At 45.7% G+C, this 22096-nt stretch overlaps 1 long non-coding RNA gene across 1 annotated transcript; it reads left to right on the top strand.

Annotated features, from left to right (window-relative positions):
- Window positions 1-6: 6 nt before the first annotated feature.
- Window positions 7-17232, top strand: LOC132514337 (uncharacterized). Its single transcript, XR_009538754.1, has 3 exons — window positions 7-75; window positions 3051-3187; window positions 17095-17232. It is a non-coding gene; the product is annotated as an uncharacterized LOC132514337 (long non-coding RNA).
- The last annotated feature ends 4864 nt before the right edge of the window (window positions 17233-22096 follow it).

Consider the following 22096-nt stretch of genomic DNA (forward strand, 5'->3'; position numbering starts at 1 on the left):
ACGCAGCCCCGCCTCCCAAGGGGACCCGGCTTGAGGAGCAGTGGTGGGAACTTCGAGACTAGGACGGCGCGAAAGGTAGGAGGTGTGGAGAATTTGGGGTTTCGAAAACGCGTTTGCTGACTGATCCAAACAAAAGTGAGACATGATTGTATCAGCGCATTTTAAAAGTAAACTCCCACTAAGTGTCTGTGCTCGCGCCGCCCAGGAGAGAGTGTGCACTTCGTGAGGGACACAGGAAAGGCTGAGTGAACGTTTGCCTGTGGTCCGTTACCTGGTGCGCGGGTGTGTGAATTTCTGCGGAGAGCCCTTAATTTCTGTAGTTTCTGCTGACTTGACACGGTGGTTGGCAAACGGTGACGTGTTCCATGCATTCAGGACATGATCGTGGTTACTAATAATCACTTTGTTTATTTATTTGTACTGACAACTCCGAGAATTTACTACTGAATATCCACTTTACAGAGGAGAAACTGAGGCGTAGGAAGTGAAGTGACTGAGTGAGAGGAAGGACTCAGACGATTGGTGTCAGTAAATTAACCCTGCAAGGAGGCCGTTAGACCGCAGTGGCTCTAGTGATGCGGCTGCTTACGTAAACCAACCCAAATCTAAGCCTGTCAACGCCTCAGGGTGACGAAACCGCTGAGGACAACCAGTCACAAACCACCAACTAGGCGTTAAAGCCATAGCAAATCAGTCATTTCCTTGCTTTGCTTCTGCCCTTTTAAAATAAACATCTCTGCAGCTCCTGTGGCTGGAGTGCTCCTCACCTCTTCCGCTTTGTGGTGCCTGAATTGAATCTATTTTTGCTCACATAAAGTGTGAAAACTTTAAATATGCCTCAGTTTGTCTTCTAAGATTGGCCGTAGAAGTTGGATTTGTGTCCAGTTTCTAGAACAGTGGTCGTCCTCTGGTCAGGCCTTAGGCGTTACGTGTACAACGTTCCTCTTCTACCACCACCTTCTGGATGCCTCCACCCACTACCAGCTCCCACGCATCAGATCCCCTAGATGTGGTCGGCAGTGGCTTTTACATGCAACGTGCTCACATTATAACATCGCAGACACTCCTGTGTCCTCCAGCCACTGTGTGAAGTGAAACATTACCATTCCTGTTGGAGAGTCCCTGGTGTGACCACTTTCCCAAACACAGCCACTCCCCAGCTGACCCTGGACTGTTTTTTCTTTGGGGGTCTGTTTTTCTTCAGATGATTTTCTAGTAATTTATACAAATATGTGAATCTGGATAAACTAATATATTTTACTCTCAATTTCAGGTTGCGTCCTTTGCTCTCCAGCAATCCTTGGGGTGCTGTTTTCAATATGTCCACGCAGGGATTCAAAATAACAAAAATGCTTTTGAAAAATAATGTCGTAGGTTGACAGAGTGGTTTATAAATTATAGCATACGCTTATGCTCTTAATTCTTCCTCACAACCCTGCTTCTCATGGCTGGAATTGCTGCTACCCCTGTGGGTCAGCTGGGGGCTGGCTGTAGCCGGGCCGGGGGCCTGACGGGGCCACATGCCTCTCATGCCCCAGCTAGTAACTGGGGCTTGTGCTCCTGGGGGTAGCAGGGCTCCGAGAGGGAGAGCAGAAGCAGCGTGGGGCCTAGCTCTGAGCTGGCACACCGTCGTCTCTGCTGCCTTCTGTTGGCCGTGGCCAGTCACCTAACTTCAGGGGGGGGAGATCAACTCTGCCTCTCGATGGGAGGAGTTGCAATGTCACATTGCAACGAGTGAGCACACAAGGAGTCAACCTGGAGCCATTATTGCAATTTGGGATGGCGCTTGGTGCGTTCCTCGAGGAGGACGTCCAAAACCATTTTTCAAACATCTCAGCTTCCTGTAAATCTCCACCTCTGGTTTAGCGACCCATAAAAATTCCCAGTCAGTTTTGGTGAGGGGACACTTGGTGACAGTGTTGTCTTTCGAAATGAGTAGTTCCGTTACCGACAATCCTTTGCTCCCCATACGTTATTTATAAGGTTTCCCTGTTTGTATGTGCAAACTATTTGTGTGTATATTTGGAGAAATACATTGTACAGGCCTCTTTTTTATTTCTTCCACACACCCTAGAGATGTCATAGAGGCAGTAAATATGTCCAACTTTTTGAGAACTTGGAACAATCAAGACTTACCTGTATGGAATGCTGTCAATTCCCGCGACAGTACCTTTCATCTGAGACACTTAGGGACTGTTAACAGATTAAAAGCAGCAAAATACGCGGATAGAGAGAATATTCTTTATCTTGTGCTCTGAAATCTTGGATTTTCATTGGTTACAATGGGCCTGAAAATGTATTTTTTTTAGTAGGGACATAGAAGCCTCTAGCGGTATTCTTAACAAAGCAAGGTGAGTTATAAGCAATCATCTGATGGAGGGTAAATGTGCCACAGTCCAGTTTAAGAAAAATACAATATAAAAGTCTTACCATGGAAGAAAATCTTTATATGATCTTTTGAAAAAAAAAAGCTTCAAGAAACATAAAGACATGACACCATATTCAGTTTAAAGTCAGTGACTTGTAAGCAAGGCAAAGCAAAGACAGTCTGATTAAGGCCGTTGCATTGTTCTGGCATTTTTTAGGTCTCACCCATTTCTGTGGCCTTTTTAGAACCTAAGCTTCTAGGGCACAGAGAACTTCATCTTGACGTAGGGCTGAGCAAATGCACGGAGCATTTCTCAATAAGTAGGCCTTAAATTCTTAGTCCAGAAGGAGCCTTGAGATGCCCTCTCTTTACTCCTTGGTAGAACTGTTTTAACCATCCCCCGAAAACAGATTGTTTTCTTTAAATCTCAAAATTCAGAGATTCCACAATCAGAAGTTACTTCTCATATTGCCTTGTGGTCTGCTGTGGGCATCTGTCGAATGGTGTGAACTCTGCGTGGGGAGCCTGGCCTACCCTCCAGGCCCACGGTTTGGGCTGCGGTGGTGCCATGCTGTGCTCAGGGGCCTTCTTTTTTGGAAGTCTGGGCTCCAGTGAGCCTTGGTCATGTTCTCTTATGGAACCTTGGGTGCTAGACCACTCTGACCCTCAGTCTCATTTGCAGGTTCTGGGGAGGATTAAATGAGCTCATGGGATATCCAGGTGACTGAGGCAGAGTCGGCTCGGGATGAATCTTTGCTTCGTTTTCATTAGCTGCGGAGAAGACGATGACAGCTTGGTGCCTGTCCAACTTTAATATGGGTACGCCTCTCTTGGGGATCTTGTTCAATGCAGGCTGGTATTCAGTAGTTCTGGGTGGGGCCTGGATTCTGTGCTTCTAACAAGCTCCTAGGTGACGGTGACGCTGAGGGCAAGGGTTTGGCACCTGTGTTTCTCCCTTTCCGGAAGAGCAGGATGTCTGCCCCACCCCCACCCCGAGAGGAGAAAACATCCGCAATGTGACTACTAGGAACCAGCTTCCCTCACATGCAAGGGTCCTGTACCACTGCTCCCAACCATTCTGTCTGAGGCGCAGCAAGCCAAAACACTGAAATGCTGAGGTTTGCAGCAAAGAGGAGGTTTATTCACAGGGCAGCCAAGCGAGGACGTGACGTGACAATAGGTCTCAAATCCGCCTCCCCAAAGGCGAGGGGCTTTGGGTATCTGTGGGATAAAGAATAAAGAAGCAGGGCAGTATGAGGCATGGGGAGCATGAGGAAAGGTGATTGGAAAAACGTGTGCTCATCATTGTTCTGAGCTGGCGTAACGAGGCTACAGGCCTCAGCACATTCTCAGGCTGGAGTTTTCGGCCCTCTGATGGCAGGAGGTCAAAAGGCACTTGCCCAGGTGGAAGATCGGTGGTCCTCTCCACTCTAAACCAGCTCAGCCTAACCAGGCACAGCTGATTCCAAGTTCCTGGACGATCACGGGGCAAACATCTTATTGCTTATGCTACATGCTACTTGGAGGACGTGCAGGTGTTCAAGCTACCTTGATGAGTGAAGACTGGGATTTGACTAATCATGACACCTTGTTTCACCTCCAGGCGAGCAGAAGAGAGCTGTAGGCTGAGTCTGGCTCCTGGCACCTGGAATTGGAGGCAGGTGGTTTAAAAACGGGCTCTCCCACCCTCTGTGTGATATTAGGTAGATAGACTATTGAACCTTCCTGTGCCTGTTTCTCCACAAGCAGCATGGGGACACTCAGAGTCCCTCTCTTGGGGGCTGTTATGGGGCTTCAGTGAGATATAGATGCATGCACAGGCACACGGGAGACACCCAGTGTGTGTTCCCTTCGTGCTTATTTTTATTAGGACACCAGTATTGTTAGAAGATTTCTGGTTTGGACAACAAATTAGATAGGTGGTCATTGCTATAGTTTATGCGAGAGCAATTCACATTGCCATTTGCAAAAAAGTAGTTGGTTGTCCAATGGGGATTATAAACATCCGTTTAACATGAGCTACTGAACAGATAGCTCACACAGTAAGTACTTTATTTAAAATCAATTTTCTTTGTTTTCTTAAGCAGTTGTTAACCCCCGATTTCGTGAGTACTACCAAGTAAGTCACTTGAAAATCATCTAGAGCAATCTATTTCACTTAGCAAGCCTAAAGCTATAGTTCAACCATATTTACTGTTCTATGACAAAAATTACTCTAAACAGCTATTCCCTGGATAAGTAATCAGCTAAAGCTAGTTTGACTGACTAAATCGATTTACTGAGTTAATAAGCCAGTTGTTTTAGAATAGGTCGAATGCATATTTCTCATCCATTCTGCATTAAAGTGTTTCCCATTCGTACATACCCACATTCCTACTTCTGTGCTGTAGGGCTTGGCTGAACTACAACTGCCTTCAGTGAAACTTTTCTCTCCTGCACAATTGGAGCTAATTTTAGTCTCCTCGTGACTCCCACGGGGTTACCTCTGTTGTGACACTTGACTATTTGGTGGCATATTTTATTTGAAAAAGCCTTCCGTTACTCCGGGCACGTCAAACAGTAAATGCTTTCTCTTCGTAAACCTGCATAACAATTTTCTGAACTCTTCTGCTCTGGGCAAGATTCATCAGTACACCAGGCAAACATAGTGAAAGAGGAGACTACTTGTGTTGTATTCAATTGGGTCTTGATACCTGAGTGTGACTCTTAACCAAGGATTATGCAGTAGTTAAGGACACAGATTCAAGTTGTTTAGGGTGTGTCCTAAAGTGTCAGTGGCAGAATTTAAGTCTCTACTCTGGAAATTGTAGACCTGAGACAAACTACTTCCCTAAACGTCATTTCCTACATCTGAGAAAGATAATAGTATCTACCTTGTAGTCGACTGAATAATACCATTGCCCCCAAATGTCCACATTCTACTCTCCAGAACCTGTGAATGTCACCTTAAATGGCAGAAGGCACTTTGCCAGTGGGATGAAAGTAATGGTTCTCAGATGGGAAGATTCTCCTGGACTACCTGGATGGGCCCAAATATAACCACTGGTGTTCTCGTAAGAGAGAGGCAGAGGGAATTTGTACTCCAAAGAGAATGTGATGACGAAGTTGGGGTTGCATTGATGTGGCCAGAAGTGAAGGAATGCTGGCGAGGAAACAAACAGATTCTCGCTTAGAGCCTCTAGAAGGAGGATGGATGGCCCTGTCGACTTCTGGTTTCAGCCCAGGGAAACTGGTTTTGGACCTCTGTCTTCCAGAACCATAAGAAAATAAGTGTGTTTTGTTAGAAGCAAGCACATTTGTAGTCATTTGTTACAGCAGCCATAGGGAACTGATGCCTACCTCATAGGAAGTAGTTCTCCAGTTAAAATGTGTGACTGGAAACACACTTAGTGGCATGTGTGACACACACTAGTTATGCTACCGTAGGTCGTTCTTGGAAACTGAAGCCTTGGTTTTGAGAGATCATCAAAACCAGTACAATGGTTGCCATGTTTCTCCTTGTTCAGCCTGGTGACCAACCCGGTAGAGAGAGCTCCATCCTTTCCCACAGGACCCCACCTGTGGCTACGTAGAGGGAAGCGGTTATGTCTCCCTTAAGGCACCTTTTCCTTTTCCTTTCTACTTTTGTCTTCATTAATCTTCATCCAACTGACCTTTCTAAATTTTACAGAAAACAAAACCATTTCTCCATGGATTCAGATACTACCCAAGTTAATATTCCAACCAAGTTCTTGTTCTTCCGGGTCTCATCACCAGAAATTTCTGAGCCTAACTCTACTCTAGTTTCTAGGATCACTCATTTTCTCATTTCTCCCTTCTCCTTTTAGTTCAGAGTCTTGTCAATTGAGTTCCTTCCCTAACCACAACTTATAGTACGGTGACACAGCAAAGTGATGAAAGTCTAGACGGTCTGGTTTTAATCCCGGGTTTTGCCACCTACTTACTGTGTGGCATTAGGCAAGCTCTTCAACGTCTCTGGGCCTCAGTTGCCCCCAGAAAAGTGAACATTATGAATATTCCCTACCTCTAGGGTTGCCATTATGAGGAATAAGTGAGTTAATATTTGGTAAGCCCTTAGAATAGTACTTGTTATAGTCTAAGCACTACAGTTGTGCTTGTTAATAATAATAAATGAAATTCCAAGCGTATAACTTACTCAACTTTCTGTCATAACTTTGAATTGTTGGTCTATCTGTTGGCTCACGTTGCAGGTAAATGAGTCGAGGCATGGGCTGAGGCATTGCTATCACTGGGTGGTGTGTTCCCAGAACTTGGAACAGCGGTGTGAAATGGGTAGTGGTTCTGTTGGAGACAGGGCAGACTGGAAAATGACAGCCTGGGCAGGGGGTGTGGTGTCCATAGCTTTGGTGTTAGAGGTGCTGCCTGCTGAAGCACCAGTGCCGGCCTAAGCCGTAAATGGGGTGCTGGGGTAAAGAGGAGCAGGATGGAAGATGACAGCGTGGGAAGGAGGTGTGGTGTCCATAGGTTCGGGGTCTGAGGTGCTGACTGCTGAGGCACCGATGCCAACCAAAGGCGTAAATGGGTTGCTGGAGAAAACAGGAGCAGAATAGATGATAACAGCGTGTGAAGGAGGTGTGGTGTCCATAGGTTCGGGGTCTGACGTGCTTCCTGCTGAAGCACCGATGCCCGCCAGGGCCGTAAATGGGGTGCTGGGGAAAACAGGAGCAGAATGGAAGATGACAGCATGTGAAGGTGGTGTGGTGTCCATAGGTTCGGGGTCTGACGTGCTTCCTGCTGAAGCACCGATGCTCACCAGGGCCGTAAATGGGGTGCTGGGGAAAACAGGAGCAGAATGGAAGAGGACAGCGTGTGAAGGAGGTGTGGTGTCCATAGGTTCGGGGTCTGACGTGCTTCCTGTTGAAGCACCGATGCCCGCCAAAGCCGTAAATGGGGTGCTGGGGAAAACAGGAGCAGAATGGAAGATGACAGCGTGTGAAGGTGGTGTGGTGTCCATAGGTTCGGGGTCTGACGTGCTTCCTGCTGAAGCACCGATGCCCGCCAGGGCCGTAAATGGGGTGGTGGGGAAAACAGGAGCAGAATGGAAGATGACAGCGTGTGAAGGAGGTGTGGTGTCCATAGGTTCGGGGTCTGACGTGCTTCCTGCTGAAGCACCGATGCCCGCCAAAGCCGTAAATGGGGTGCTGGGGAAAACAGGAGCAGAATGGAAGAGGACAGCGTGTGAAGGAGGTGTGGTGTCCATAGCTTCCATATTAGAGGTACTGCCTGCCTGATCTGAGAGCAGAGAGTGAAAGTGGGAGAGCCTCTTCCTAGATTCTAACTCCTCTGAATTTATAGCACTGGCTCTGCCTGGCTTTATGACATATCCATTGTACGTGTCACAGAAAGAGCGGGCGGGGTAGGGGGTGAGGCAGGGGTCACATGCAAGCCCAGCTGCTGGCTTAACCCCGGCCCAAAGGCAAAGGGCGGGGCCCCTTCTGGACTTTCTAGTGGCTGGGACTTCTGGCTGTGGGTGGCAGGTGTTTGGCACCAGATGGGCCACCATGCGGAGACAGTTGGGGACTGTGGAAGCCTCCTCCAGAGCTCACCCTGCCTGGGGACTGGCTCGGCAGGCCCCTCAGCCCTGCGTATGTATCGGCCAGGCCTTCCCCACCACGGGGCCCAGAGGCCAGAGCCTGCTCAGACCTGAGGGCAGGAGGCAGCCAGAGCTTACCAGGGTGTGGGCCACCTCGTCCGCAGACCTCCCCAGCTCCTCTGCGAGACCTGGAGACAGGATCGCCTTCTCCAGGGCTGCTCAGCTGCCAGCATCACCATGAGCCAGGTGGCCAAGGTTTCTGAGCAGGAGATGCAGAGCCCTGATCCGACTGGATGCTGCAGCCCACGATGTCCCTTCCTGGCAGATAGGTTCTTTCTTCACTTCTTTTTTGAAATTTGGTAAAAGAACATTTAAACCTTGGCCTGTCCTTCAGGGTATATAGATGGTAGTGGCTTAGCCGGGATTCGATCCAAGCCTGTGTGATTCCAGAGCTTGTGCTCTGGACTGTGGTGCCTCCTTATCGTATATGCTTCATGTGTTACTTGTTTTTCTTTTTTTCTTGTAGTCCTTATGGTACTTAGCCCTAAGTGCCATACCTGTAACGAACAGCTACACTGCCCTGTAGGAGGTCTTCTTTTGTTCAACGCATGAATTGGTCATCCACCACACTGTGTTCTAATCTCAGAAGATACAGGTCAGGGAGCACCAGTTGTCAGCATGGCACCATTCCATATTTCTAACTGAGGCTTGAAGCCCGTATTTTCCCTTTGTCTAGTTTGAAGGATCCAGATATGTAAAGATGATATTCTAGATAAATCATGGGGTATCCTGAAAGAAATTCACCAGTGAATTGTGCCGTATGGATTAGAAGCCAGCTTCTCTGGCCTTCCTGGAGTATATCCAGTAAGGCGTCTCATTCATGTCTAGAAAGCAAGTATATCATTTATTGCAACTTCAGCGTGGAGCGATGTATTGGTATAAAGTACGATCAACACAATTTGGTCGTTGTGAGTATGACAGCTGGGTCCACTCTTTACTACACATATGTAACTCTAGGGATTCTTATGCCCAAGAGAGGAGACGTACTCTTGGCTGTCTAGGACAAGGGAAGCATGTGTTGTTATTCAGGCGCTGGAAGCTTCAGCATGACATGTAGGGATTGAACAATCCTGGTCTACACATCACTTGACCTTGCTTAAAACTCGTTTCTTTGGCTTGCTTCATTGGAGTGTTTTCTCCCTCCTGGGGCTGACATTGTCTGTTATGTATCACGCATGTGACATGTAGAAGTTTCAGAACCCAAAATCATATAGATCAGTAAAAATGTATATATATATATATATATATATATATATATATATATATATATATATATATATAAACCTATTGAAACTCACACTGGGCATAATTCATATATTCCAAAATCAGTTTGACCCTCTGCTCTTGAGATTCTTTTTATGGTATGTCCCAGCAAATCTGGGCTTCCATCCCCAATTAATTTGGGGGTTGGAGGACACAAAAGCTTTTGCTCAGACCTAAATTCTGTCTGAAAACAAGGGAAATATTATAAGCCCTTTGTAACCTCTCCAAGAGCAGAAATGATTTACAGCTGTGGCATTGAACCATAATTCCTCGATCTCATTTGAGAAGAGTTCAGTTAGAAACAGTGTCTTGATTTTTGTTTCTTTTGTTTCTTCCCTGTTTTCTTGTCTTGCTTACCAACAATCCATTGTAATTCATGAGTTAGTATGGCAGCAGGCTGAGTGTTCCCTGGAGCTCATTAAATGAAGTGTTTTTCCTAAAATGACGTTTGTCTCCTTGTTTTCAGCCCCTCTTCTTTCCTCTGCCCTTTACTATAACCAGAGCTCAGCAAAAGCTGAGTGACTTTGTGCAGACCTTACTTAGGCTGAGCCTTTTTTTCTTCATTATTTTATTCATGGCTCCTCCATTTCATTGCTTGCCTTCTCGAAATGTGTTGAAATCTTTCTGTGGTTGATGACTTCCAGAATATCTTGGCTTTTATTGGTTGATTCATTTTGGTATTTCTACAGTTTTATTTAGATATGGTTTCAGGAGGAACAGAAAGTAAATATATTTCCTAGTCTGCCATCTTGAGCTGAAAATCCCTGTGGATTTTAGCATCCAATGTTCCCATGGGAAAACACCCAACCATGGCCTTCATAGATGTAACACTCAAGATTTCAGCTTTTGTTGAGCAATCACTCAGGATTTCATATGTGGTCATTTCTAATGGGGAAATAATAACTATCTCATGACGTTGATTGGAGGATTAAATTAGATAATGAACATGAAAATGCTTTGTAAGATTTAAAAATCAGTAAAAATGTTTTTTGTTATTATTTGATTTGTTGCTATTTCAACTTCACTTGACAGTTGTTTATGACCTTGCGTATGTGAGAAAATGTCCTCTGGGTTATTTTTCTGAAAGCCAGAATGTATTTTTCAATAGCTCAATGGAACTGGCATCATTTGTGAAGGTTAAGGGTGAAGGGGTAAATGTTTCTTGACACCTATCACTTTACAGTGTTTTCAGGAACTAACTGCCTCATGTATTCCTCTTCCAAATTTGGTTGAGGACCTCCTACCAGCCACATGCTTTACGTCAGGTGTTGGAAAGCATTTTCTGGATTTTAAATATCTTAGGCTTTGTGGGCCATATACAGTTTCTGTTGCTTCTCCTCCTCTTTCCTCTTCAACAAGCTTTCTAAACGTGAGAACCATTATTAGCTCACAGTCCCGCAGATCCAGGCTGAGAGCCTGATTTGATTCGTGGCCATTATTTGCCAATTGCTGCTCTGCGTCTTCACTGAGGAGGGGGACGATGTTTGAGTAATCATTTCTTTGAATCAACTGTTGGTCTTCTGGGGCTTGTCCTTGCTCTCCTACAGTCTCTAATCAGCGTGGCATCCAGAGAGATCTTGTTAAAACATAAGTCAGATCATGTCACTCAAATTTCTTCAGTGGCTTCTTCACAGAAAATGCAAAGTCCTCAGAGTGCCTCCACAGACCTAGAAATCTGGGCCTCTGTTTCCTCTCTGACTGTTTCGTTCTCCTCTCCAATTTGCTCGCTCTGTTTTCCACACGCTGACATCCTTTCTGCTCCTTGGATACTCCAAACCTACTCTTGCCTCATTGACTTTCTGCCGCACGCCAGCCGCAGAAAGAGGATTTCACCGCCCAGGGTCAGAAGGGAAGGGGTGAGGACCTGAAGTAGCACTGACGAATGGGGTCAGAAGCCCATGGGGTCAGAAGGCTGCAATGAGAAGCCTACTCACCGCAACAAAGAATAGACCCCCGCTCGCCGCAACTAGAGAAAGCTCGCATGCAGCAATGAAGACCCAATGCAGCCAAAAATGAATAAATAAAACATAAAGTATAGAATTTTAAACAGCAACAAAAAAATCGATAAAGAATATTACGAGAATAGAATCACAGGCCAGTTTCTCCTTTGAACATGCATGCAAAATGTGTAAAGAGAAGCACAAACTGTATCCATGGTATGTAAAACAATCATATATCAGAATCAAAGTAGCTTTATTCTGGCAATGCAAGGTTGCTTTAATGTCCAAACATGAAACTGATCCCAGGAATGAATTAGAGTGGGGAAAGAAGTCATTTACAACTGAAATCTTGGGACTTCCCTGGTGGTCCAGTATTTAGAACATGACGCTTTCACTGCTGGGGCCCTGGGGTCCAATCCCAGGTCAGGGAACTAAGATCCTGCAAGACATGAGGCAGGGCCCCGAAAAAAACAAAAAAAAAGGAAAGAAAGAAGTCTTAACCAGGAGAAGCACAAGATCGAATAAACATAACAGATAACACCTTATGAAAAGTAGGTGAAGATTATGGAATATTCTAAAATTTAAAACAAAAAGAAAGTTTTAAAGATTCAAAAGGACGTGACAAATATTGTACGTAGGCAAAAATGAAATGAAATAAAATATACAAATGATGGGAACCCAAAATTCCAGATGCCCAAGTCCTGTCTCTGAAGAGTCTCATTCAATGGGTTCAGGATTTCCTTTATATTTAAAAACCTACAGGTGATTCTGGTACGATTCACAGACACAATGTAAAGCTTCTCTTTTACAGGAAAGAATACCAGATTATTTTGTTATCTTATAGTTATACTAACAGGTTGTACTATTGACGGATAAGTCCGCTGTCAAAATGCACCCCCACTAGGGGTAAAAAAGGAACTAGTAGTCTCTACTGCTACTTGGTGGCAGCATGCATGTATTGCAAGGGCAATTATTGTAGCAATCCAAATTAGTGGAACATTTTAGAATTGGAAGACTACATACAGATCATCTAGTCAAGCTTCCAACTATTAAAGTTGTGAAAACTAAGGCCCATATAAATGACATGATTTATCTCCAAAGAGCGTTAGTGAAAGTATGAAATAAAAAATATCTCTGAACTTTTAATTAGTGCTGCTTTTATTAATCTCAAGTATTAGCTTAAACTTCAGTGTGACAGATTTGGGATTGAATTCTTGCTCACGTTTCCTGCTTGCGTGCCTTTTAGTAAGTTACTAAAACACTTTTCTTAAAAATAGACGTATTTATTTATTTATCTTTGGCTGCCTAGGCTCTTCGTTGCTGTGCGCGGGCTTTTTCTACTTGCGGTGAGCGGGGGCTACTCTTTGTTGCAGTACGCGGGCTTCTCATTGTGGTGGCTTCTCGTTGTTGCTGAGCACGGGGTCTAGGTGCGTGGGCTTCAGTAGCTGTGGTTCACGGGCTCTAGCACGCAGGCTCAGTAGTTGTGGCACATGGTCTTAGTTGCTCCGTGGCATGTGGGATCTTCCCGGACCAGGGCTCAAACGTGTGTCCCGTGCACTGGCAGGTGGATCCTTAACCACCGCGCCAACAGGGAAGCCCTACTAATACACTTTTAACTTTACTTTTCACGTATGTAAAATGGTGAGCCTTGACTGATATAGAATATGAGATAACCTAGCACTGTTCTTCACACATATATGTAGTTAAAATTTTTTGGCTCTCATCCCACTTAAACAGCCTCTATCCCCTTAATAATGAATGTGTCTTTCAGCTAGCAGAGCACCCCAGAGCTGACCACATTCTGGCAAGAGATATAGGATTCTTTTTCTTACTGGGGGTTCTTTATACCTGATATTTGAAGTGCACTTAAACTTGAACAACTCTTGTTTATACTGTATTAATGGATTTGATGGATGAATTTTAGAAAGTAATATGCAGGAATTGAGCTGCCTTACTCTCAAGAAATATAATTCGATAGTGGTGGCTAGAACGATAAACAGTGTTTGGACAGGGAGTCCATATTGGATGTGAACTTCCTGTACTCCCATTCGTCTATTAAGAATAAATAGAATCCTTTCAAAATGTGTTTTAAAGGGCAGTTATTTCTTTCTGCCTCTTTTAAGTTACCTGCAAGAAAAAGACAATCTCCTGCATCCTTGTTTAATAGGCTTTTAATACAAAGCAGATAATTTTTTGCAACATTTCCCAAACTTTTCATTATCCAATTGGCTGAGGCTTCTCAACGATTATCATTTCACAACAATATCTCCATCTTCAGCTTCTTTCAATGAATTGGCCTAATAGATGTGCCATTAAAACAGAGCTTCATTCTCAGCGTATGTTTAATTTTGTATTCAAAGGGTATGAAGGATTCAGCCATAACAGTGAGTGGATTTCTGATACATGCTACATGATGGATGCAACTAAGTGAAAGGAGTCAGGCATGAAAGGCTACATATGGTATGGTTCCATTTACATGAAATGTCCAGCAGTGGCAAATCCATACACACAGAAAAGATTCTACATTAGTGGTTGCCAGGGGGTTGGAAGAGAGGGAAATAGGGAATGACTCCTTAAAATGCGTGTAGGTTTCCTCTTGGTTGATGAAGATGTTTTGCAGCTCGGCAGTGGTGATAGTTGCACAACATTGTGACAGTAGTAAATTCCACTGAATGGTACGGTGAATTGTAAAATGATCCAAATGGTGGATGTTGTGTTATGTTCCTTTTACTACAGTAAAAAGGAGAAAGAATTCGGGAAAGACTTAGAGTTTGGGAAACTAAGGTGAACTGGTCAAGAAAAAGACAGCTCTATTGTTCAGTTTTCTCTCAGTTCTCCCAGTGCATTAATCCTCAGCCAAAAGTAGCCTGAACTTGTAGATGACAGTCATTCAACACAGTCCAGGGAAAAGTAAATAAAATAAAACCCAACTCTTCTTCTTTAGCACATGTAGGAAAGGTTAACTTGCTGCTCAGCCACGTGGACATTCATGAAGACGTTTCACTTTAGCTGTCCTCTACTTCAGTACTTTACTCACTTGAGCTCATTCACACATGTTGGCAACAGCATTCCTTAATTCGATGGAATCCGCAGCACTGGTTGTGATCGGTCTCATGGAAAGAAAAGGAAAGGTGGCGCGGAAGCCAAGGGAAGAGATTTTCAAGACAGAGACGTTGTTTAAGATCTGACTCGGCGTGGCGGTCACAAAGATAAGGATTGAGAAGTAGTGCCCTGGACTTGTCAACGGAGAAATCATTGGGGGCTTCAAGGAGATCAGTTTCACGAGAGTAGGGGGGCAGAAACCAGACCGCAGTGTGGATGGGAGGGGAGAAATGGGGGGCAAGTCAAGAAATTGATGGCAAAGGGAAAGAAGGGAGGGGTGGATAGGAGGACAGGAGAATGGAATGGAGGAGAGCATTTCCTTGTGGCTCTTTAATATGGCTGGGAGCGGCCACAGAGAAGGAGAGCGTGAAGATGTAGGAAGAGGGGGTGGCATCCCGAGCCCAAGGAGGACTGGCCCCTGTCTTCAGCTCCCACCAGCTGGATGTTCCCTCCCTCTAGCTTTCCACGTAGGCTGTGGAAGTTGCCCCTTGCCTCCTTGGATCAGCCGCCCTTGATTCGTTCGTCCTTTTCTTATTTCTCAGCACATCTGGGTCATACGTTATGTGAAGACAAACAAATCACCACTGATGCTTAATTTTCTTGAAAAATCCCCAGGCAGGTACCATTTTGGAGAACTACATATTGTGCCTCAGCAAGCCAAAGTAGCCCATTTTTCCTCTCTCATTGGGAGAGATTGCTGTTTCTTGGAGAACCTGATGAAGAGGGTGACTCACACTTAGGAATAACGTTGCTTGAAAAGTGCAAAAGGTGAGGTAGTTTGGCTCTGAGGGGCCTCTGAGGCCTGAGACTTCCTGAGAGATGGCAGACTCACAGCTCCCATTTCCCTCTGACCCTGGGCTAGGAGCTCATCAAATGAGATGGTAAATAAAGTCACTGACATGGTTTAAAGGATAATTTTGTTCTCTCTTGTTCACTCAGAGCAAATTGAATGGGATTTGCATACAACATATGGATGAAATATCCATACGATGGGGCTTGACCATATCCTCATGGTTCCCCTTCCCTTTTCTACATCTGGCCCCTTTAGCTCTGCAGACTTAACCCCACACCATCAGTCCACCCAGTCGGTCCGCTGAACGTCGCTTCCTCCTTCGCATCTGGTCGTTGTCGTCACCTTGTTCTCCACTACCGCCTCCTGCAGTAGCTGTTAGGTCCAGAGAGGTTGGTTCACTGTGAGCAAGTAACTGTCAACTCCATGGACAGGTGGAAGTGACTTGGCAGCCGGGATGCGCCCATCCTGAGTTCATTATACCCATGAGGGTCAAGGAGAATGGGGATGCAGCTGGTCTGCAGAGCCCCGGCAGTTCTGAGACACATGCTCCTGGATCCACACGTTGCTCCAGACCCAGCCTTGCCTTTCTTTGTTCTCTCTCTTGACTCCATCCAGGTTTCTGCTCTCCTTGTCCCTTTGGGGAGGGAGGCCAGTACCAGCCCAGGTGTAGTCCCCCAAAGCTTCCTACTTCCAAGCGTTACGTAGGCTTGTATATCCACTTGCTCGGGTTGCCCTGGCATTTGTGCCAACAAGTTGAGTGGTTTATGCCCTAGGCTCTCTTTTCTGGCAAGAATGTGCCTAAAAGTCTCCATCTCTGGTTTGGTGGCCCCTAAAAATTCCCAGTCAGTTTTGGTGAGGGGACACTTGGTGACAGTGTTGTCTTTCGAAATGAGTAGTTCCGTTACCGACAATACTTTGCTCCCCATACGTTATTTATAAGGTTTCCCTGTTTGTATGTGCAAACTATTTGTGTGTATATTTGGAGAAATACATTGTACAGGCCTCTTTTTTATTTCTTCCACACACCCTAGAGATGTCATAGAGGCAGTAAATATGTCCAACTTTTTGAGAACTTGGAACAATCAAGACTTACCTGTATGGAATGCTGTTAATGATGTCAATTCCCGCGACAGTACCTTTCATCTGACACACTTAGGGACTGTTAACAGATTAAAAGCAGTAAAAGACGCGGATAGAGAGAATTTTCATTATCTTGTGCTCTGAAATCTTGGATTTTCATTGGTTTCAATGGGCCTGAAATTGTATTTTCTTTAGTAGGGACATAGAAGCCTCTAGCGGTATTCTTAACAAAGCAAGGTGAGTTATAAGCAATCATCTGATGGAGGGTAAATGTACCACAGTCCAGTTTAAGAAAAATACAATATAAAAGTCTTACCATGGAAGAAAATCTTTATATGATCTTTTGAAAAAAAAGCTTCAAGAAACATAAAGACATGACACCATATTCAGTTTAAAGTCAGTGACTTGTAAGCAAGGCAAAGCAAAGACAGTCTGATTAAGGCCGTTGCATTGTTCTGGCATTTTTTAGGTCTCACCCATTTCTGTGGCCTTTTTAGAACCTAAGCTTCTAGGGCACAGAGAACTTCATCTTGACGTAGGGCTGAGCAAATGCACGGAGCATTTCTCAATAAGTAGGCCTTAAATTCTTAGTCCAGAAGGAGCCTTGAGATGCCCTCTCTTTACTCCTTGGTAGAACTGTTTTAACCATCCCCCGAAAACAGATTGTTTTCTTTAAATCTCAAAATTCAGAGATTCCACAATCAGAAGTTACTTCTCATATTGCCTTGTGGTCTGCTGTGGGCATCTGTCGAATGGTGTGAACTCTGCGTGGGGAGCCTGGCCTACCCTCCAGGCCCACGGTTTGGGCTGTGGTGGTGCCATGCTGTGCTCAGGGGCCTTCTTTTTTGGAAGTCTGGGCTCCAGTGAGCCTTCGTCATGTTCTCTTATGGAACCTTGGGTGCTAGACCACTCTGACCCTCAGTCTCATTTGCAGGTTCTGGGGAGGATTAAATGAGCTCATGGGATATCCAGGTGACTGAGGCAGAGTCGGCTCGGGATGAATCTTTGCTTCGTTTTCATTAGCTGCGGAGAAGACGATGACAGCTTGGTGCCTGTCCAACTTTAATATGGGTACGCCTCTCTTGGGGATCTTGTTCAATGCAGGCTGGTATTCAGTAGTTCTGGGTGGGGCCTGGATTCTGTGCTTCTAACAAGCTCCTACGTGACGGTGACGCTGAGGGCAAGGGTTTGGCACCTGTGTTTCTCCCTTTCCGGAAGAGCAGGATGTCTGCCCCACCCCCACCCCGAGAGGAGAAAACATCCGCAATGTGACTACTAGGAACCAGCTTCCCTCACATGCAAGGGTCCTGTACCACTGCTCCCAACCATTCCGTCTGAGGCGCAGCAAGCCAAAACACTGAAATGCTGAGGTTTGCAGCAAAGAGGAGGTTTATTCACAGGGCAGCCAAGCGAGGACGTGACGTGACAATAGGTCTCAAATCCGCCTCCCCAAAGGCAAGGGGCTTTGGGTATCTGTGGGATAAAGAATAAAGAAGCAGGGCAGTATGAGGCATGGGGAGCATGAGGAAAGGTGATTGGAAAAACGTGTGCTCATCATTGTTCTGAGCTGGCGTAACGAGGCTACAGGCCTCAGCACATTCTCAGGCTGGAGTTTTCGGCCCTCTGATGGCAGGAGGTCAAAAGGCACTTGCCCAGGTGGAAGATCGGTGGTCCTCTCCACTCTAAACCAGCTCAGCCTAACCAGGCACAGCTGATTCCAAGTTCCTGGACGATCACGGGGCAAACATCTTATTGCTTATGCTACATGCTACTTGGAGGACGTGCAGGTGTTCAAGCTACCTTGATGAGTGAAGACCGGGATTTGACTAATCATGACACCTTGTTTCACCTCCAGGCGAGCAGAAGAGAGCTGTGGGCTGAGCCTGGCTCCTGGCACCTGGAATTGGAGGCAGGTGGTTTAAAAACGGGCTCTCCCACCCTCTGTGTGATATTAGGTAGATAGACTATTGAACCTTCCTGTGCCTGTTTCTCCACAAGCAGCATGGGGACACTCAGAGTCCCTCTCTTGGGGGCTGTTATGGGGCTTCAGTGAGATATAGATGCATGCACAGGCACACGGGAGACACCCAGTGTGTGTTCCCTTCGTGCTTATTTTTATTAGGACACCAGTATTGTTAGAAGATTTCTGGTTTGGACAACAAATTAGATAGGTGGTCATTGCTATAGTTTATGCGAGAGCAATTCACATTGCCATTTGCAAAAAAGTAGTTGGTTGTCCAATGGGGATTATAAACATCCGTTTAACATGAGCTACTGAACAGAGAGTTAACACAGTAAGTACTTTATTTAAAATCAATTCTCTTTGTTTTCTTAAGCAATTGTTAACCCCCAATTTCGTGAGTACTACCAAGTAAGTAACTTGAAAATCATCTAGAGCAATCTATTTCACTTAGCAAGCCTAAAGCTATAGTTCAACCATTTTATTTACTGTTCTATGACAAAAATTACTCTAAACAGCTATTCCCTGGATAAATAATCAGCTAAAGCTAGTTTGACTGACTAAATCGATTTACTGAGTTAATAAGCCAGTTGTTTTAGAATAGGTCGAATGCATATTTCTCATCCATTCTGCATTAAAGTGTTTCCCATTCGTACATACCCACATTCCTACTTCTGTGCTGTAGGGCTTGGCTGAACTACACCTGCCTTCAGTGAAACTTTTCTCTCCTGCACAACTGGAGCTAATTTTAGTCTCCTCGTGACTCCCACGGGGTTACCTCTGTTGTGACACTTGACTATTTGGGGGCATATTTTATTTGAAAAAGCCTTCCGTTACTCCAGGCACGTCAAACAGTAAATGCTTTCTCTTCGTAAACCTGCATAACAATTTTCTGAACTCTTCTGCTCTGGGCAAGATTCATCAGTACACCAGGCAAACATAGTGAAAGAGGAGACAGTACTTGTGTTGTATTCAATTGGGTCTTGATACCTAAGTGTGACTCTTAACCAAGGATTATGCAGTAGTTAAGGACACAGATTCAAGTTGTTTAGGGTGTGTCCTAAAGTGTCAGTGGCAGAATTTAAGTCTCTACTCTGGAAATTGTAGACCTGAGACAAACTACTTCCCTAAACGTCATTTCCTACGTCTGAGAAAGATAATAGTATCTACCTTGTAGTAGACTGAATAATACCGTTGCCCCCAAATGTCCACATTCTACTCTCCAGAACCTGTGGATGTCACCTTAAATGGCAGAAGGCACTTTGCCAGTGGGATGAAAGTAATGGTTCTCAGATGGGAAGATTCTCCTGGACTACCTGGATGGGCCCAAATATAACCACTGGTGTTCTCGTAAGAGAGAGGCAGAGGGAATTTGTACTCCAAAGAGAATGTGATGACGAAGTTGGGGTTGCATTGATGTGGCCAGAAGTGAAGGAATGCTGGCGAGGAAACAAACAGATTCTCGCTTAGAGCCTCTAGAAGGAGGATGGATGGCCCTGTCGACTTCTGGTTTCAGCCCAGGGAAACTGGTTTTGGACCTCTGTCTTCCAGAACCATAAGAAAATAAGTGTGTTTTGTTAGAAGCAAGCACATTTGTAGTCATTTGTTACAGCAGCCATAGGGAACTGATGCCTACCTCATAGGAAGTAGTTCTCCAATTAAAATGTGTGAGTGGAAACACACTTAGTGGCATGTGTGACACACACTAGTTATGCTACCGTAGGTCGTTCTTGGAAACTGAAGCCTTGGTTTTGAGAGATCATCAAAACCAGTACAATGGTTGCCATGTTTCTCCTTGTTCAGCCTGGTGACCAACCCGGTAGAGAGAGCTCCATCCTTTCCCACAGGACCCCACCTGTGGCTACGTAGAGGGAAGCGGTTATGTCTCCCTTAAGGCACCTTTTCCTTTTCCTTTCTACTTTTGTCTTCATTAATCTTCATCCAACTGACCTTTCTAAATTTTACAGAAAACAAAACCATTTCTCCATGGATTCAGATACTACCCAAGTTAATATTCCAACCAAGTTCTTGTTCTTCCGGGTCTCATCACCAGAAATTTCTGAGCCTAACTCTACTCTAGTTTCTAGGATCACTCATTTTCTCATTTCTCCCTTCTCCTTTTAGTTCAGAGTCTTGTCAATTGAGTTCCTTCCCTAACCACAACTTATAGTACGGTGACACAGCAAAGTGATGAAAGTCTAGACGGTCTGGTTTTAATCCCGGGTTTTGCCACCTACTTACTGTGTGGCATTAGGCAAGCTCTTCAACGTCTCTGGGCCTCAGTTTCCCCCAGAAAAGTGAACATTATGAATATTCCCTACCTCTAGGGTTGCCATTATGAGGAATAAGTGAGTTAATATTTGGTAAGCCCTTAGAATAGTACTTGTTATAGTCTAAGCACTACAGTTGTGCTTGTTAATAATAATAAATGAAATTCCAAGCGTATAACTTACTCAACTTTCTGTCATAACTTTGAATTGTTGGTCTATCTGTTGGCTCACGTTGCAGGTAAATGAGTCGAGGCATGGGCTGAGGCATTGCTATCACTGGGTGGTGTGTTCCCAGAACTTGGAACAGCGGTGTGAAATGGGTAGTGGTTCTGTTGGAGACAGGGCAGACTGGAAAATGACAGCCTGGGGAGGGGGTGTGGTGTCCATAGCTTTGGTGTTAGAGGTGCTGCCTGCTGAAGCACCAGTGCCGGCCTAAGCCGTAAATGGGGTGCTGGGGTAAAGAGGAGCAGGATGGAAGATGACAGCGTGGGAAGGAGGTGTGGTGTCCATAGGTTCGGGGTCTAAGGTGCTGACTGCTGAGGCACCGATGCCCACCAAAGGCGTAAATGGGTTGCTGGAGAAAACGGGAGCAGAATAGAAGATGACAGCGTGTGAAGGAGGTGTGGTGTCCATAGGTTCGGGGTCTGACGTGCTTCCTGCTGAAGCACCGATGCCCGCCAGGGCCGTAAATGGGGTGGTGGGGAAAACAGGAGCAGAATGGAAGATGACAGCGTGTGAAGGAGGTGTGGTGTCCATAGGTTCGGGGTCTGACGTGCTTCCTGCTGAAGCACCGATGCCCGCCAAAGCCGTAAATGGGGTGCTGGGGAAAACAGGAGCAGAATGGAAGAGGACAGCGTGTGAAGGAGGTGTGGTGTCCATACGTTCGGGGTCTGACGTGCTTCCTGCTGAAGCACCGATGCTCACCAGGGCCGTAAATGGGGTGGTGGGGAAAACAGGAGCAGAATGGAAGAGGACAGCATGTGAAGGAGGTGTGGTGTCCATAGGTTCGGGGTCTGACGTGCTTCCTGCTGAAGCACCGATGCCCGCCAGGGCCGTAAATGGGGTGCTGGGGAAAACAGGAGCAGAATGGAAGAGGACAGCGTGTGAAGGAGGTGTGGTGTCCATAGGTTCGGGGTCTGACGTGCTTCCTGCTGAAGCACCGATGCCCGCCAAAGCCGTAAATGGGGTGGTGGGGAAAACAGGAGCAGAATGGAAGATGACAGCGTGTGAAGGAGGTGTGGTGTCCATAGGTTCGGGGTCTGACGTGCTTCCTGTTGAAGCACCGATGCCCGCCAAAGCCGTAAATGGGGTGCTGGGGAAAACAGAAGCAGAATGGAAGATGACAGCGTGTGAAGGAGGTGTGGTGTCCATAGGTTCGGGGTCTGACGTGCTTCCTGCTGAAGCACCGATGCCCGCCAAAGCCGTAAATGGGGTGCTGGGGAAAACAGGAGCAGAATGGAAGAGGACAGCGTGTGAAGGAGGTGTGGTGTCCATAGCTTCCATATTAGAGGTACTGCCTGCCTGATCTGAGAGCAGAGAGTGAAAGTGGGAGAGCCTCTTCCTAGATTCTAACTCCTCTGAATTTATAGCACTGGCTCTGCCTGGCTTTATGACATATCCATTGTACGTGTCACAGAAAGTGCGGGCGGGGCAGGGGGTGAGGCAGGGGTCACATGCAAGCCCAGCTGCTGGCTTAACCCCGGCCC

Source organism: Lagenorhynchus albirostris, unplaced genomic scaffold, assembly GCF_949774975.1.
Source record: "Lagenorhynchus albirostris unplaced genomic scaffold, mLagAlb1.1 scaffold_78, whole genome shotgun sequence".
Taxonomy (NCBI): domain Eukaryota; kingdom Metazoa; phylum Chordata; class Mammalia; order Artiodactyla; family Delphinidae; genus Lagenorhynchus; species Lagenorhynchus albirostris.